At 45.0% G+C, this 16,720-nt stretch overlaps 1 long non-coding RNA gene across 3 annotated transcripts; it reads left to right on the top strand.

Moving 5' to 3' along the window:
* Positions 1-7,864: 7,864 nt before the first annotated feature.
* Positions 7,865-8,643, top strand: LOC127008438 (uncharacterized). Of its 3 annotated transcripts, none has more exons than XR_007761082.1 (4): positions 7,865-8,024; positions 8,131-8,289; positions 8,396-8,501; positions 8,555-8,643. It is a non-coding gene; the product is annotated as an uncharacterized LOC127008438 (long non-coding RNA). The 3 variants fall into 3 exon arrangements; XR_007761083.1 differs by having other exon boundaries at positions 8,237-8,289; XR_007761084.1 differs by lacking the exon at positions 8,131-8,289.
* Positions 8,644-16,720: the final 8,077 nt, after the last annotated feature.

A 16,720-nucleotide genomic window follows, 5' to 3' on the forward strand; every position in this document is an offset into this window, starting at 1 on the left:
TTTTGTGTCGTTTCTTCTTGTTCTTGTTTCTTTGTCTTCTTCTTCTTCTTCTTTTTTCTTCTTTTTCTTTTTCTTCTTTTTTTTTCTTTTTTTTCTTTTTTCTTCTTTTTTCTTTTCTTCTTTTTCTTCTTCTCATTTTTTCTTCTATTTCTTCTTTTTTTTCTTCTTTTTTTCTTATTTTTTTTCGTCTTCTCTTTCTTCTCATTTTTTCTTCTTCTTTTTCTTCTCTTTTTCTTTTTTTCTTCTTCCCTTATTTTTTTTCTTCTTCTTCTTCTTCTTCTTTTTCTTCTTCTTCTTCTTAAAACACACACACACACACACACACACACACACACACACATGCCAACTACCTTTTTTGGCCTTTTGAGTATATCTGCTTGAGAGAGAGAGAGAGAGAGAGAGAGAGAGAGAGAGAGAGAGAGAGAGAGAGAGGCTATTTTCTCCTCTTCCCCTCCCCATTCTTCATGCTTCTCATACTTTTAGCTGCTTTTCCTCCTCTTCCTCCTCCAGTTCTCTCCTTCCTTCCCCCCCCCAAAAAAAAAGAACAGCTCCGATTTTGCGTGAGAAAGGCGTTTTATCCCCTTAAAACAGGCCAGTGTGTGTGTGTGTGTGTGTGTGTGTGTGTGTGTGTGTTTGGGTAGTGTGTGTATGTGCGTGTTTGTGCATCTTCCTCTTTCTCCTAGTCCTCTTCTTCCTCCTCCTCCTCTTCCTCCTCCTCCTCCTCCACTTCTTGGGTCTAACTTAGGGCGTGTTTGTCTTCAACTTCTCCTTCTCGGCGCAAGAAACTCCGGAGGTAAACATTGAGTAAGCGACTTCCCTCACGTCTCTCCCTCCCATTGGCTGGCAGCGGCTGGGCGGGAGGAGCTATGATTGGCTTTTGCCTCCTGGCCACGCCCCCCGCCACACACGCCCGCCTCTGATTGGCCTTCGCTTCCCGCCCAGATTTCCGCTTAAACGATTTTATGGATATTAGGACAATGCGCTCTGGAGGGCCGCTTGGCAAGGGAGAAGAGGAGGAGGAGGAGGGAGGGAGAGAGAGAGGCAGGAGGGAGGACCAGCAGAAACAACACCAACAGCAGGAGAGAGAGGGAGAGGGAGAGCGAGGCAGGTCTGGTGGTGGTGGAGGTGGAGGTGGTGGTGGTGATGGCATTTGCAGCCCCTTTTGAATATATTATGTCATTAGCAGCAACCCTTCTCTCATTTCCCATTACTGTAAAATCCCTTGATATTAATGATGGCGTTAATGAGTGGACGATTCATTTTTCCGATGCTGGAGATTTGTCACGGCGAGGGGTCGAGGGGGGGAGGGGGGAGGAGGAGGAGGAGGGGGGAAGAGGTAGAGAGAGAGGTGAGGTTTAGGGGAGGGGAGATGTAGAGAGGGGAGGAAGGGGTGAGGGTGGTAAGGGAAGAGTGAAATTTCTCCTGCCTACCTACCTACCCACCCACCTGCCTACCCACCTACCTACCTACCTACCTACCCACCCACCTGCCTACCCATCTACCTACACACCTGCCTACCTCCCTGCCTGCTTACCTGCCTACCCACCTGCCTGCCTGCCTACCTGGAGCCTTTACCGCCTCTCCTAAATGGCAGGTAATTTAGGACGAGGAGATAAATTTGGAGATTCACCTGTGTATGAGTTGACCTTTTTTTGTGTCTCTCTTACTGCTCTCTCTCTCTCTCTCTCTCTCTCTCTCTCTCTCTCTCTCTCTCTCTCTCTCTCTCTCTCTCTCTCTCTCTCTCTCTCTCTGTTGCTCACTCGGTGTATATTTTTATTTTCTCTCATTTAGTTCCGTGGATGGGAATGGCGAGGTGGGTGTTTTATTTTATTTTGCCGCCTCTCTCTGTGTGTGTGTGTGTGTGTGTGTGGGTGTGGGTGGGTGGGTGGGTGGGTGTGGGTATGCTAATACAACGACAGACAGACATACAACCATAGATACACACACACACACACACACACACACACACACACACACACACACACACACACCTACTATTACACTTGCAGACATAATTACGTATAGACATGCATACACCTGGCTGATCCTTGTTATCCCGCTTTTTCTTTGGTTATTGTTTACCGACAGCTTTTTTGTTTCATTTATTTTTTCTTCATTTCACTGTTCTGGTTTTTGTTCTTGTTGTCTTCTTTTTTTTGTTGATGTTCTTGTTTGGCTTCTTTTCATTCTGTTTTTTATTCTTCTGATTCATTTCTTCTTCTGCTTCTTTTTCTTCAGCTTTTTTCTTTTTCTTCTACTTTTTCATTTTCTTCTTGTTTTCTTTTCCATTTTTTCATCTTCATTTGCTTTTTAATTACCTTTCTCATTTTTTCCTTTTTCTTTTTCTCTTTTCCTTCTTTTCTTCTTTTTCTTCGTTTTCTTCTCATTTTCCTTCTTCTTCTTCTTCTTCTTACCTCCTCTTCTTCTTCTTCTTCTTCTTCTTGTTTCATTTTTTTTCTTTTTCTTTTGTCTTTTTCTTATTTTCTTTCTTTTCTTTTTCTTCTTCTTCTCTTCTTCCTACCTCCTCTTCTTCGTTCTTACCTCCTCTTCCCCCTCCTTTTGCCCATCTAGTTTATTGCTTACTTTGCTCAACGTTTTTCTCTCATTTTCTTGGGAACGTATCACATCTCTCCTCCTCCTCCTCCTCCTCTTTACCACCACAACCACCACCACCGCCGCCGCCTCCTTCCACTCTTCTTCGTCCATTTTACTCCTTCTCCTGCTCCTCCTCTTTTTTACTAACCATTTTTCATCAAATTTGTCACTCATATAGAGCAATTTTCCCTCTCCCCTCCTTTATCTTCTCCTCTCCTCTCTTTTTCCCTCCTCTCCTCTCCTTATCTTTGTACTCTTTGCTATATAAATTGAGCTGCTGCCTTCTTTCCTCTACCCTCCTCCTCCTCTTCTCCTCTTCCTCTCCTCTTCCCTTTTGCTCCTCTCTTCGCCTCCCTTCCTCCCTTCCTTTTATGGTAGGTTGTTGTATCGCCTCTCCTATGTTTGTTATTGGTTAATTTAGCGTTATTATTAGTGTTTATTATCGGGTGTCTTCCCTCCTCCTCCTCGTCATCATTGCTTTTCATTATTATTATTATGTTTATTTTTACTATTATTTGGGATGGATCTATGCTTTCCCTTCCTTTCTCTCTCTTTCTATCTCTCTCTGATGGGTGATGTTGTTGTTATTGTTGTTGTTGATTTGTTGTTTTTGTTGTTTGTGTGTTTTGTTTTCTTTCCCATTTGTGTTTCTTTAATTTGCTTTTTGTTATTGTTTGGTGTTTGTTTTATTTTGCTTTTATAGTTGTTCTTGTTCTTCTTCTTGTTCTTTTTGTTCTTCTTATTCTTGTTCTTCTTGTACTTGTTCTTGTTCTTCTTCTTGTTTTTCTTCTTCTTCTTCTTCTTCTTCTTCTTCTTTATTGTTCTTTCTTCCAACCCTTCTTCGTCCGTTTATCCCCTTTTTCATCCTCTACCTGAAGACACAACAATTTTCACCCTCTTTTATTATATTCTATCTTTTTTTTTTTTTTTTTTTTTTTTTTTTCTGGCTATCATACACACACACACACACACACACACACACACACACACACACACACACACACACACACATTCTTTTTTCTTTTATTGAAGCAGCGCCTAACGGACTTTTTGATGTTTTTTGTTTTGCACGTCAGCTGCCTCCCTTGCTGTTTAAAGAAAGTGCTTAATATCAGGCGGGAAGACACAGATGCAAATTAACAAACACACGCAAAAAGAAACAGACACACACATTTCCATTTTTTCCTCTTCACAATCACCACTGCCATAATAACTCAAGACCACAACTTCTACCATCACCACCATTACTACTACAACAACAACTACTACCACTACTACTACTACTCACGACCTGATAGGCGGAGGTTCGAGTCCCGTTCAGCCCGGGATTTTTCCGCTGACAAGGAGCAGTCACTGTCCCTCCTAGAGCAACGGGACTGGGGTGTGTGGTGTGTGAAGGTCCCAGCAGCACCCAGAGATCGACTAATGAGCCTTGCTGTAATCAAAAGGGTACTTGCTGACGATGACTTGTCCAGCTCGTGATTAGGTCGCGGTGAACTACACACACACACACACACACACACACACACACACACACACTTTCCCCCACTTTCATTACCTCTCCCTCACTCTCCTCATCCCATTCCCCACCTCCCTTCCACCCCTAACCTCTTGTTCTCGCTCACACCCTCTTCTCCCTTCCCCTTTCTCTCGTCTAGTCACCCTTTTCCTCTCTCTTCACTTACCTCTCACTCCCTTGTTTCCTCCCATTCTAACCTGTTTCTCCTGCTCCCACCCTTTCTCTTTCGCATAATTTGCACCTCTTACCTTTCTCCCTTTCTTTTATCTCTTTTTCCTTCACCTTTATCCAATTCCCTTTCTCTCATTTTTTCCCTAATTTCTTGCATGATTCTAGTTCTTCTTTCCCGTCAATACTTCCTTCTTTTCACCTTCTCCCCCCTTCCTCCATGTACACTTCCTTCTTTTGCAGTCACCCCTTACCCTCCCTTCCACCCTGACCCCCTATCCCCTCCCCCTCCCCCCACAACACAATCGCTGCCGCATCCCTCACTCCAGACGCAGACACTAAATGTTCATCCATCTCATGCCGAGGCGAAAATTTAAGCTCTAATCAGCCATTACCTCGTCCCGCCTGGAAAAAGATTGAGAGAGAGAGAGAGAGAGAGAGAGAGAGAGAGAGAGAGAGAGAGAGAGAGAGTAAATAAGAAATGTCATGTTATATAGTGGCTGTGATGTGGTGATGTTTTTTTCTGTGGTGATGGTGATGTTGAGATGATGGTGAAGATAGATTTGTGGTATTTAAAAGAAGTTGAAGTGCTCTCTCTCTCTCTCTCTCTCTCTCTCTCTCTCTCTCTCTCTCTCTCTCTCTCTCTCTCTCTCTCTCTCTCTCTCTCTCTCTCTCTCTCTCTCTCTCTCTCTCTCTCTCTCTCTCTCTCCTGGCGCCCCGAGTTATGGAAATGTGTGCTAATTGGTCTCGTCAGCGCCTCGTTGGGTGATTAGGGGCGTCCTGGCTGTTAGGTGGTGGTGGTGGTGGTGGTGGTGGTGAGTATAGTGAGGTGGTGGTGGTGGTGGTGGTGTTGGGGGTGGGGTGGTGGTGGTGGTGGTGGTGAGTATAGTGAGGTGGTGGTGGTGGTGGTGGTGGTGAGTATAGTGAGGTGAGGGTGGTGGTGGTGATGGTGGTGGTGGTGGTGGTGAGTATAGTGAGGTGAGGGTGGTGGTGGTGATGGTGGTGGTGGTGGTGGTGAGTATAGTGAGGTGAGGGTGGTGGTAGTGGTGGTGAGGATGGTGGTGTTCCTTATTTGTTAGTTCTCTCTCCGCTTCTATTTTCTTTCTCATCATCATCATCATCATCATCATCATTATCATCTTCATCATCCTCAACCTCATTAGCATCATTATAATAATTTTCTTTCTTCTCCTTTTACTTCTTCTTCTTCTTCTTCTTCTTCTTCTTCTTCTTCTTCTTCTTCTTCATCTTCTTCTTAATATCATTGTTTTTCTTATTTTTCTTGTTTTTCTTCTTCCTTCTCCTTTTTTTTCTTATTGTTTATTTCTCCGTAAAAAAAAAAAAAAAATAACATTCACCTCGACTCGGCCCCAAAGGCAGGCGGGTGTTGGTAAAGCAGTGCCTCAGTACGTCATGGGGTATCAAGGTTGGGTCCGGAGGGTACTGTGAGCAAATGGGTTTTATTGCATTCATGTTTTTGAAGTTTCATAATGTTTTTTACATGGAGTATGTAAACCATTATTCTTTTTTTTCAGAACCTTATTCTTTATAATCTATTTAACAAACCTCCATTATTTTTTCATAGCAATCTTCTTATTTTTTTTTAGATAATCCTCCTATTTTTTCACAACAATGATCTCATTCTTTTCTCATGACATGCCTCCTTTATTCCCTTATCATAACTGTAGGTTGTGTGTATGTACTTGAGGGGTGACGGAAACACACAAGTCTTTTAAGTAGGTTTTATTCTAGTGAAAACGAGTACAGGCAGTTACGGGTGCGTGTAGAGCACACTGACGGAGTGGAGGGACGCGCCTAACAGTTGCCTCTGGGTACAGGGCTCCCAGACGGCGCCTGCTGGATAACTCAACTACCCCCTAGCTAATTAAACTACCCTCTAGCTATCTACACTACCTGATAGCTAACAAAGCTGCCCTACAATAACTCCTCTCTTTCATAATCCTCTTTTCTATAACAATCTCCTTATTCTTCTTCTCAAGTCATTCTTCCTTTAATCTCTACTCTAAAACATGGATGAACATAATCTCTACTCTAAAACATGGATGAACAACCTTAATCTTGGAAGCTTTGACATACAACAACAATACAATTAACAATACTTTAACATACTATAACAATAGCAATCTTTCATAATATTCCTTGTTTTTCTATTTACAGAGGTGAGTACGTGGAAGATCTCGCTGTGTGTGTAATGCAGTGGCGCCTTCCTTCTGCATGCGTCGGTAAGTCTGCGAGGGAGGAAAAAGAAAGAAAAGAGGGAAAGAGGATAGGGAACGTGTGTGTAATTGTTCTTAGATGATCCATCCATACATCCATACATACAAACAGACACACACTTGCCGATAGAATCATTTACTAACTGAGAGACTGAATGGAAATCAGGAAGACGCAGACACAGATAAACACAGACAGAAAGAGACATATAGATATATTTTTATTTATTTTTATTTTCTCCTCTACACTACCATCACTATTACCTCATGAGAACAACTACCATCACCACCACCATCACCATTATTACTACTACTACTACTACTACTACTACTACTACTACTACTATAGTCCATTTGCTTCGAGTTGACCCCAGAAGCCCCGCCTGCTGTCCTCCTACTGACTCCACCTAAATATGTGGGATTGGCTGGCTAGTGAAGTGGGAGGTGCAGTGCCCTACGGTGACGAGGGTGGGGGTATAGTCTATCTAGTGAGGGTATAGTCTATCTAGCTAAGTGACTGAATCGGGGATTTTAATGGAAAAGTGGGTCTGGCAGTGTCTGGAGATGTTGCAGACTTCTGGGAAAGGCTACGTGATAGTGACGTGTATTTTGCTTGTTGTTGAGGAGAGTTTCTACAGTGCGGATATCTAAGGTTGATAATCTGTTCCAAATTTTCTCTGCCTTCAGGTGAAGATATTCGCACTGTAGAAACTCTCCTCAACAACCAGCAAAATACACGTCACTATCACGCAGCCTTTCCCAGAAGTCTGCAACATCTCCAGACACTGCCAGACCCACTTTTCCATTAAAATTCTCGATTCAGTCACTTAGCTAGTTAACACTTACCTCTTAGACACTCCACAAACACAACTATGAAAACCACCATCACCATTTACAACAACAACTCCTAACAACACCCTGAAACTACCTTAACACAATTTAGCACAACATCCAAATATTTAACCTCTTAACCGCATGCAAGGTGGCCGCCCACCGTCTGTCTACTTCTACTGTCCTTCTCTTCGTACTTGCTCTTCCTCTCCCCCCCTCTCTTCTTCCCCCTCCTCTTCTAAAAAAAAGGAGGGGTTTCTGGGTTCAACCCGAGGTGGAAAGACTATAGTAGTTTTTGTTGCAGTAGTAGTAGTGGCAGTAGTAGTGGTTTCATTACTGGTACAATGATAAAGGAAGTGCAGTGTTTGACAAGTACAACAATAACATAATGTCTAGACAATAAGAAACGAAAATATAAGATACACGATAGTAATGGTGCCACCAGAGGCTTCCCGCAACTCGGAGGTCACCTCGTGGCCAGCTCCTTTCCTTCACCAGAGGCTTCCCGTAACTCGGAGGTCACCTCGTGTCTAGCTCCTTTCCTTCACCAGAGGCTTCCCGCAACTCGGAGGTCACCTCGTGTCTAGCTCCTTTCCTTCACCAGAGGCTTCCCGCAACTCGGAGGTCACCTCGTGGCCAGCTCCTTTCCTTCACCAGAGGCTTCCCGCAACTCGGAGGTCACCTCGTGTCTAGCTCCTTTCCTTCACCAGAGGCTACCAGGAACTCTGAGGTCTCCTAGTGTCTATCTACTTTCCTTCACCAGAGGCTTCCCGCAACTCGGAGGTCACCTCGTGGCCAGCTCCTTTCCTTCACCAGAGGCTTCCCGCAACTCGGAGGTCACCTCGTGGCCAGCTCCTTTCCTTCACCAGAGGCTTCCCGTAACTCGGAGGTCACCTCGTGGCCAGCTCCTTTCCTTCACCAGAGGCTTCCCGCAACTCGGAGGTCACCTCGTGTCTAGCTCCTTTCCTTTACCAGAGGCTTCCCGTAACTCGGAGGTCACCTCGTGTCTAGCTCCTTTCCTTCACCAGAGGCTTCCCGCAACTCGGAGGTCACCTCGTGGCCAGCTCCTTTCCTTCACCAGAGGCTTCCCGCAACTCGGAGGTCACCTCGTGGCCAGCTCCTTTCCTTCACCAGAGGCTTCCCGCAACTCGGAGGTCACCTCGTGTCTAGCTCCTTTCCTTCACCAGAGGCTTCCCGCAACTCGGAGGTCACCTCGTGGCCAGCTCCTTTCCTTCACCAGAGGCTTCCCGCAACTCGGAGGTCACCTCGTGGCCAGCTCCTTTCCTTCACCAGAGGCTTCCCGCAACTCGGAGGTCACCTCGTGTCTAGCTCCTTTCCTTTACCAGAGGCTTCCTCCACCTCTGAGGTCGTCTCGCCTGCTGCTTCCTTTCCACCAGAGGCTTCCTCCACCTCTGAGGTCGTCTCGCCTGCTGCTTCCTTTCCACCAGAGGCTTCCTCCACCTCTGAGGTCGTCTCGCCTGCTGCTTCCTTTCCCTCACAAGAGGCTTCCTCCACCTCTGAGGTCGCCTCGCCTTTTGCTTCATCATCATTTTCAACGGCAAATACCTCTTCGAGATAAGCCTTCCATTCTTTGTTGTAGTCATCATTATCGTCTTCCAATTTAACAGCATCATAACCAGAGGCTTCCTCCAACTCGCAGGTCGCCTCGTCTGCAGCTTCATTATCATCAACGGCAAATACCTCTTCGAGGTAAGCCTTCCTTTCTTCATAGTTGTCGTCATTGAAGTTTTTCACTTCGTCAGTTTCATCTTCATCTTCGACAGAGAATACCTTCTCGAGGTAAGCCTTCCATTCTTTGTGGTATTCATCATTGCATTCTTCCAGTTCGTCAGTATCACCATTATCTTCGTGAGCCTCAGCCTTGACCCCCGTATGCATGCCTCGTGCCTCGCCTTCAAAAAGCCATTCCGTAGCTGGGTACGAGATTGGCTGATTGGCCTGCAGGAGAGCGACTTTTTCTTCGTGTATGTACAGGAAGAAAGAGTCAGGGCGGCCACCTTGCAGCAGCTGGCCGAGAAATTCTTCCAGATCGGCGCGGGCCACGCGTTTCCCGCCGCGGCGCAGCGCCACGCAGATTTTGACCTGCATGTCGCTGGCACCTGGCTTGCTGCTGCACCTGAAGAGGTACTCCAGGTCCAGCAGGGCATGGGAAGAGGCGTGGCCGGACGCCTCCTGGAAGGTGAAGACGGCCACCTTCCGCGAGGTGGTGCGCCAACACCCTCCCCTCAGCTTGAGGCTGAGCGTCACCTTGGCGGGGCTCGCCCCGGCGCATATATATATATATATATATATATATATATATATATATATATATATATATATATATATATATATATATATATATATATATATATATATATAAATAGCATGAGGGGGAGGGGTAGTTGAGTTTCATTGGTGATGGTGGGCGATCCTATCTGACCTATTCTGCTCCTTCTGTCACTCAGGCTGTTTTGGAATGTTCATTCCCTCACCCAATATCTGCTCCACGATTACCGATACCCATTACATTTTTAAGTTAGGTGATAGCAAATGTATCCACGATTCTTTTTTGTTGATGTATTTCGCGCATTACACATAATATGAAGAAATTTTGGTAAATTGAGGAAGCCCTGTAGAGTGTCCGCTCTCCAACAGGTTTCACCCAAACCAAATTGGCTAAGCTGCCCATCACCAGCAACGCTAGAGCGGCTATGCCCTTCCTATATCGCCTGTGGGGAGGGGCTTCTGGGTTCAACCCGAGGTGGATAGACTATACTACTACTGCTGCTACTACTACTACTACTACTACTACTACTACTACTACTGCTGCTGCTGCTACTACTACTACTACTACTACTACTACTACTACTACTACTACTACTACTACTACTACTACTACTACTACTACTACTACTACTACTACTACTACTACTACTACTACTACTACACCACTTCTACCACCACCAAAAAAATTGTTCAATCAACTCTCACTTCACTGCCCCCCTTTCCTTCCCCTTCCCTCCTTCTCTTCCCCCCCAAAAAAAATTAATGTCTTTTTTTGTGTTGGTAATAATGTTTTGCTCCCCGTCACGTCACCACCCTTCACGCCGCGCCCCGGAAAATGAGGTTTGTGTGGACGTTAGTTTTACAAGACCACTAGCCGACACACACTCCGGGAAAGCTCTTTTATCATTATTATTATTTTTTTTTGCCTAGCTTGTTTTTTTTGGCCACCGGCGTCAATTAGTTTTTATCGGCTTTTCATAATTTTCTAATACAAGGTTTAATGCCGCGTTGAACAGGTTTATGTCCTTTTTTGGAGCGGGCTAATTAATATTGACTCGTTTTTGGTTTTGCTTTTGGTTTTTTTTTCGGTATTGGCAGCGTTCGTTTCCGGTTAAGTATAAATGTATGTTGGGATTGACTAATAAGTTGCGTTATATGATGATTAAGAGTTCCATTGACAAAAAAAAGAGGAAGAGGAGGAGGAGAGAGTACAATAAGGGATGAATGAATTGGAGGAGGAGGGGGAGGAGGATTAGTATAAGTAAGGCGCGAAAAAGAGAGAAGCAAGAAAAAAATATATAAATGAAAAAAAACGAACAAAAACTTGCAATGATGTTTCTTTATGTTCTGCCAATGGCGCCGGTATGCTTACTTGGTGGGGCTTGACGGTCGTTCTTAGCCTGTTTTGGCAAAAGGAGGTGTTTATAGTGGCGCCATCTTGCTTGGCTCTTGCTGTCCTCCGGAGCTCATCCTTGATTCTTCATTTTAGGGAGAGAATCTAGAGTCCGGGTTGATAGGTGGTCTTCAGGACAGCATGTGGGTAGTCCTAGGTGACTGATTTAAAAGTAATGATGATAATTAGAAAAGGTGGAAGAGTTTGTATAAGAACCAACAGAAGTCTTAATACTCTAATCAATAACAAAAATTAAGGCATAAACGAAGGATTCCTATATGTAATTACTTCCATTGTGATAGTGAAATCTCGCAAACTCAGCCCCAAGACTTACTTAAGTTTAAGCGACGATTCATGAACTCACTGCACTCCGTTTCCTTCGCTTAAGAGAGATCTACGGACAGTACCTTTTATGCCCAACCATTATTTCCTTCTTTTCTTCATTGTCCTCCTTCCCATTGTTGTGTCTTGTCTTCCTCTTGCTAGTTCTTTCTAATCTTTAGTTGCGTTATTTTCCTCAGCACTCTGTCCTCCCTTTTATAGTCATCCAGCAAGCAATCTACTCGAGTTTCATCAGTTAGAGGAGGAGGAAGAGGAGGAGGAGGAGAAGGAGGAGGAAGAAGAGGAGGAGGCGTGAGAGTTGACATATGGAGGAGTAAGAGGAAGAATGTGTGGGTGTGAGAGAGGAAGGGAGAGAGGTAGATGGATAAGATGAGGGGGAATGAAGGGAGGAAAGGAGGGAGAGGATGAGTACTCGATGGAAGAGAAGTGAAAATGAAGCATGAGGGAAGGAGAAGAGGAGAAAGGGGGGAGGAAGAATTAAAGGCACTGGAGAGGGGGAGAGGAGAGGGTGAAAGAGGGAAGGGCAGGCGGAGAGAGGGGAGAGGGAAGAGTGGGAGGAAAGAAGTGTTGGGATTATGTCATTACCAGAGGATTGGTAGAGAGAGAGAGAGAGAGAGAGAGAGAGAGAGAGAGAGAGAGAGAGAGAGAGAGAGAGATGTATGACTAAAAAGAAAGCTAGAAAATTACCTTAGAACTATTTAAGTAGACGGCAATGACACTGATAATAATAATAATAAAAAAATTAATAATAATAGAAAAGAAATATAAAAAGTAAAAAGTGGGAATAGTGATGTAGCTTTGTCCAATTTGCACAAGGAAAGAGACTGGACCGAAGGAAGGGAGGTAAGGAGAGGCAGAGGGGGCGGAGGAAAGAGAGTAAGATAGAGGGTAAGGGAGGAGTAGTCTTGGGTTTTGTAAAGTGGGCTAGGAATGGAAGGATGAAGGGAGGGAGGCAGGGAAAGAATAAAGAAGGTGAGTTAGGAGAGGGAGGAGGGTGGCAAAGGTGGAGTAGTGTTTGGTGTTGTAAAGTGAAGTAGGAGTGGATGGAGAAAAAGAGGTAGATTGGATAGAGTGAGAAAAGGGAAGAGTGTTGGGGGGGAGTGAGAGAAGGAAGGGAGTGGCAAAGTAGTAGAGTGGAGAGATATTATTTTCGTTTGGCCTGTAGCGACGTTAAGTTTTGATGAGGGAGCCTGTTAGTCGGCCCCATGCCGTTAGTGGCGGGGGCAAGTGTTCTATAGTGGCGCCATTCTTGTTTGACTCGTGTTGCCCCCGTAGCTACAATTGATCCTCTCATTGTGCCAGCATGTCTTAAGACTTAGGCCATTTGACGATGACTGAAACATTGCAGTTTGCAGAGGCGGGGGGCACTTGAACCCGGGTCCTCCAGGTCACCGCGCCAGCACGCTAATCACTCAGCCACCCCCCCCCCAAAAAAAAGGAGGGAAGGGGGAGATGGAAGGTAGTAGTGATAATAGGGGAGGGTTAAGGAGGAGAGTTAAGAGGGGTTGGATTCAAGGTAAAGAGGAAGGGATGGAAGTAAGGGTGAGATAATAGAGGGAGGGGGGAGGAAAGGGCAAGGAGGGAACATTTGAGAATGGAGAGAGGAAAGGTAATAGGGAAAATATAGGGGGAAGGAAAAGTTAATAGGGGTAACGTTGAGGGAGGGAGGGAGGAAAAGTAGGCAAGGGGGAGGAGGAGCAGGAGGAGGTAAAAAAAAAGAGGGAGGAAAAATAAGGCGACGGGGAAAGGATTGAGTTTGGAAGAAAGGGAGGGAAGGTAAAGGGAGGAGATTAAGGGAGGAAGTGAAGGAACATGTATAAAGGGGGATAGGATTTTGGCAGATAGGAAATGAAAATAGACAAAATAGAGAAATTAAAGGTGTGAGAGAGGGAAAGAAAAACGAAAAGGAGCAGAAGATTCATGAAGGGAAAGTAAGTCATGGAGGTAAAATGACGAATGGAGGGAAAGTAAAAAGGATAAGAAGCTGGAGGGAGGGAGGAATGAGCGGTTAGAGGTAGGAAAGGTAAGGAAAAGGAGGGAGGGAAAGTAAAGGGAATACAATAACGAAGGAAAGGAAGGAGAAAGGGAGGAGAATCATGAAATAGACTGAAGGAAGGAGGGAGAAAGGAAGGGAACGGAAGGGAGATGAATTAAGAGAGGGAGAAGATTCAGGGAAGAGAGAAACAGGAGAGGATGATTGAGGGAGAGAGAGGAAGGGAGGGAAGGCATGGGGGAAAAGATTGAGAGAGGAAGGGAGACTATGATTTAGGGAGGGAAGGTAACAAGACTAGATTGAGGGAGGGAGGAAAGGTAAGGAGGATATAAATGTGGGAGGGAGGGAAGGTAAGGAGAGACGATAGAGAGGGAAGGTAAGGGGTAGAAGATTAAGTGAGAGAGAAAAGGTAAGGGGAGAAGCTTGAGTGAGGAAGGAAAGGTAAGGGAAGAAGACTGAGGGAAAGGCAAAAAGATTAAGTAGGTAAGATTGAGAGGGAAGAAAGGTAAAGAGATTAGACTAAGGGAGGAAGGACGGTAAGGGGGGGACGACTGAGAGAAAAAGTAGAGGTAAGAGGAAGGGAGAGGGAAAAAAAAGGATAAATGGAAGAGAAGGGAGGGTTGGAGGAAGACAGCATTGGTCAGGAAGGGTGGAGGTAGTGAGCTAGGTAGAAGGGTGATGGCAGTGTTCAGGTAAGGTGGTGCAGGTGGGGGTAACAGTAGGGAGGGAGAGAGGGGTGGTGTTCACTTAAGGTGGTTGTTGTATGGTGGTGGAGGTGGAAATGGAGGTAGTGGTAGGGTAGTAGTAGGTAGAGGGTGGTGTTCAGGTAAGGTGGTGGTGGTGGTGGTGGTGGTAGTAGTAGACCAGGTAGAAGGGGAGGGGGCCGTGTTCAGGTAAGGTGGTGGTTGTGTTTGTGGTGATGGTGGTAGCGGAAGGCCAGGGAAGGTAGGAGTGGGGTTAGTGCACAGGTAAGGTGGTAGTGGTGGTGATGGAGGAGGAGGAGGAGGAGGAGGAGGAGGAGGTGTACGTGTTTACCTGCCCACTGATAGCGTGTTGCCCTGATGGCCTCGGCTCACCTGGAAATATGGTCCAATTCTCACCTTCCTTACTCTTACTCCCCTCTCTCTCCCTCCCTGATGCTTCCCTCCTCCCTCTCTTTTTTCCTCTCTCTCTCTCCCTCACCCTCTCTCTCTCTACTCGCCTCTGCTTCTCTTTTTTTGAAACTTCATCCTCCTGTTTATTTCTGCATTGTGTTTTTTTTTCTTGCTTCGTTTCTCTTCCTTCTGTCTTCTTTGTTTTCTCTTTCTCTGTTTTCTCTTTTTCTTTACCTGTTTTTTAATTTTTTTATTTGTTTTACGTTGAATTATTTTGAAATTTTATAACCTTTTCCATTTTATTACTGCATTTTCTTTTTTTCTTTTTGTTCACTTTCCTTTGTCTTCTCTGTTTTCTTTTTATGTTTTCTTAGCTTTGTTTTACTCTGCATCTTCTTGAAACTTTATCCTGTTCTTGTTTTTTTTTCCCTCGTTTTCTTTCAGCTATCCTCCGTGTCTTCCTTTTTTTCTCTTCCCTTTCTTTCCGTTTTCCACTTATCCACTTATTACGTTTCTTCATTCTCTCGGCCTCTCCTTTTTTTTCCATTGATTCCAACTTTCCCATCTGTCTTTTTTTCCTCCTTCTCTCCTTTTTCCCTTCCTCTCTTCTATTTTTTTTTACCTCCTTTTACTTTTCCTTGTTTTCGCTCCTCCCTTCTTCAACTCAACTTCTTTCCTTTCTTTCTTCCTCCACATCGTTTTGCTTTGCTTTCTCCCTCCTCCTCTTCTCCTCTCCTCATCCTCTTAATCCCAATTCTCTTTTTCTCCTTATCATTTTTCCTCCTCCCCTCGGCCATTCTAAACCCTTTCCTCCTCCTCCACCTTGCCGGGAGAGAAAGGAGGAAAAACATTGAGGCTCTTTTTTTGTGCTTCGTTGCGGTATAATGGAGGAAAAGGAAAATTTGGAGAGTGTCAGGACGAAAAGTATTTAGAGGAATTTTGGCAGTTTTTACCCTCTTACCTTTAAACATGTTGATGGTGATGAGGATGGTGGTGACGGTGATGATGGTGGTGATGGTGATGAGGGCGAGGAAGTGCCGGAAGAGTAGGAGGGGAAAGAGAGGTAACAGGAGGAGGAGAAGAGAGGGAGGGATAATATAATGACAGTAGAAGTAATGATAATGGTGATGATAATAATAATAATAATAATAATAATAATAATAATAATAATAATAATAATAATAATGATAATAATTTGGGTTCATGTCAGTAGCGATATATATTTAAAGAAAACTCATTATCCTTACTACCTCCACCACCACCACCATAGCCATCACCACGACCACCACCACCACCACCACGACCACGACCATAGCCATCACCACCACCACCACCACCACGACCACGACCATCACCACCACCACCACCACCACAGCCATCACCACCACACACACATATTCATTCTCTCCCTTCCCCTCACCACTACTACCACCATCACTACCATTGCAACCTTCCACTTCCACCATCACCACCACCCACTTTTAGTTCACCACTACCTCTACCATCCACCTGCTAATACTAACACCATCATCATCATCATCCACTCATGAACACCACGAAGACTACCACAACCACTACCACATACCACCACAACCACCACCACCACTATTCCTCCGCCCCTCGCACCACCACCACCGCCCCCTCCCCCCCTCCCGTGTAAGGCGAGACCAAGCCGTAAATTCAGAAAACTATAGTTCGCGGAAACTCGGTCGTTCTCACCTCAGAAAACAAGTGAGCATCGCTGTTGGTGGCGTAAAGGTGTTTAGATTGTGCTTGCGGGGCGGGCAGAACTTTGAGAGAGAGAGAGAGAGAGAGAGAGAGAGAGAGAGAGAGAGAGTATTAACAATGGAAAAGAAAGGTTGAATACTTAGGATATTTAATAAGGAAGGAAACTTTTATTATTGGAAGTACAAGGTAAGATGGACAATAACGAAGCAATAATTTAAAGAAGAGAACGAGGAAGAGAAAGAAAATGTGGTAGTATCAGGCAGAGAAGCACGAAGAAAAAGAAGAGGAAGAGAGCAGTTGAGAAAGAGAAGAAGGGAGAAGAAGAATGGGAGAAAGAGAAATAGAGGGAGGGAAGGAGAGAGAAAGAGAAGGGGGAAGGAAAAAACGGAGGGGAGTAAGAGGAAAGGAGAGAAAACAAGGCAAAATAGTAGGTAGGAGTAACATAAAAACAAAAGGGACGGAGAACAGGAGTAGAGGAGACCGGAGCAAACGAGTGGTCGAGTGGAGTCGGGTGGAGTGGAGTGGAAGGAGGAG

This window comes from Eriocheir sinensis, chromosome 37 (genome assembly GCF_024679095.1).
Source record: "Eriocheir sinensis breed Jianghai 21 chromosome 37, ASM2467909v1, whole genome shotgun sequence".
Taxonomy (NCBI): Eukaryota; Metazoa; Arthropoda; class Malacostraca; order Decapoda; family Varunidae; genus Eriocheir; species Eriocheir sinensis.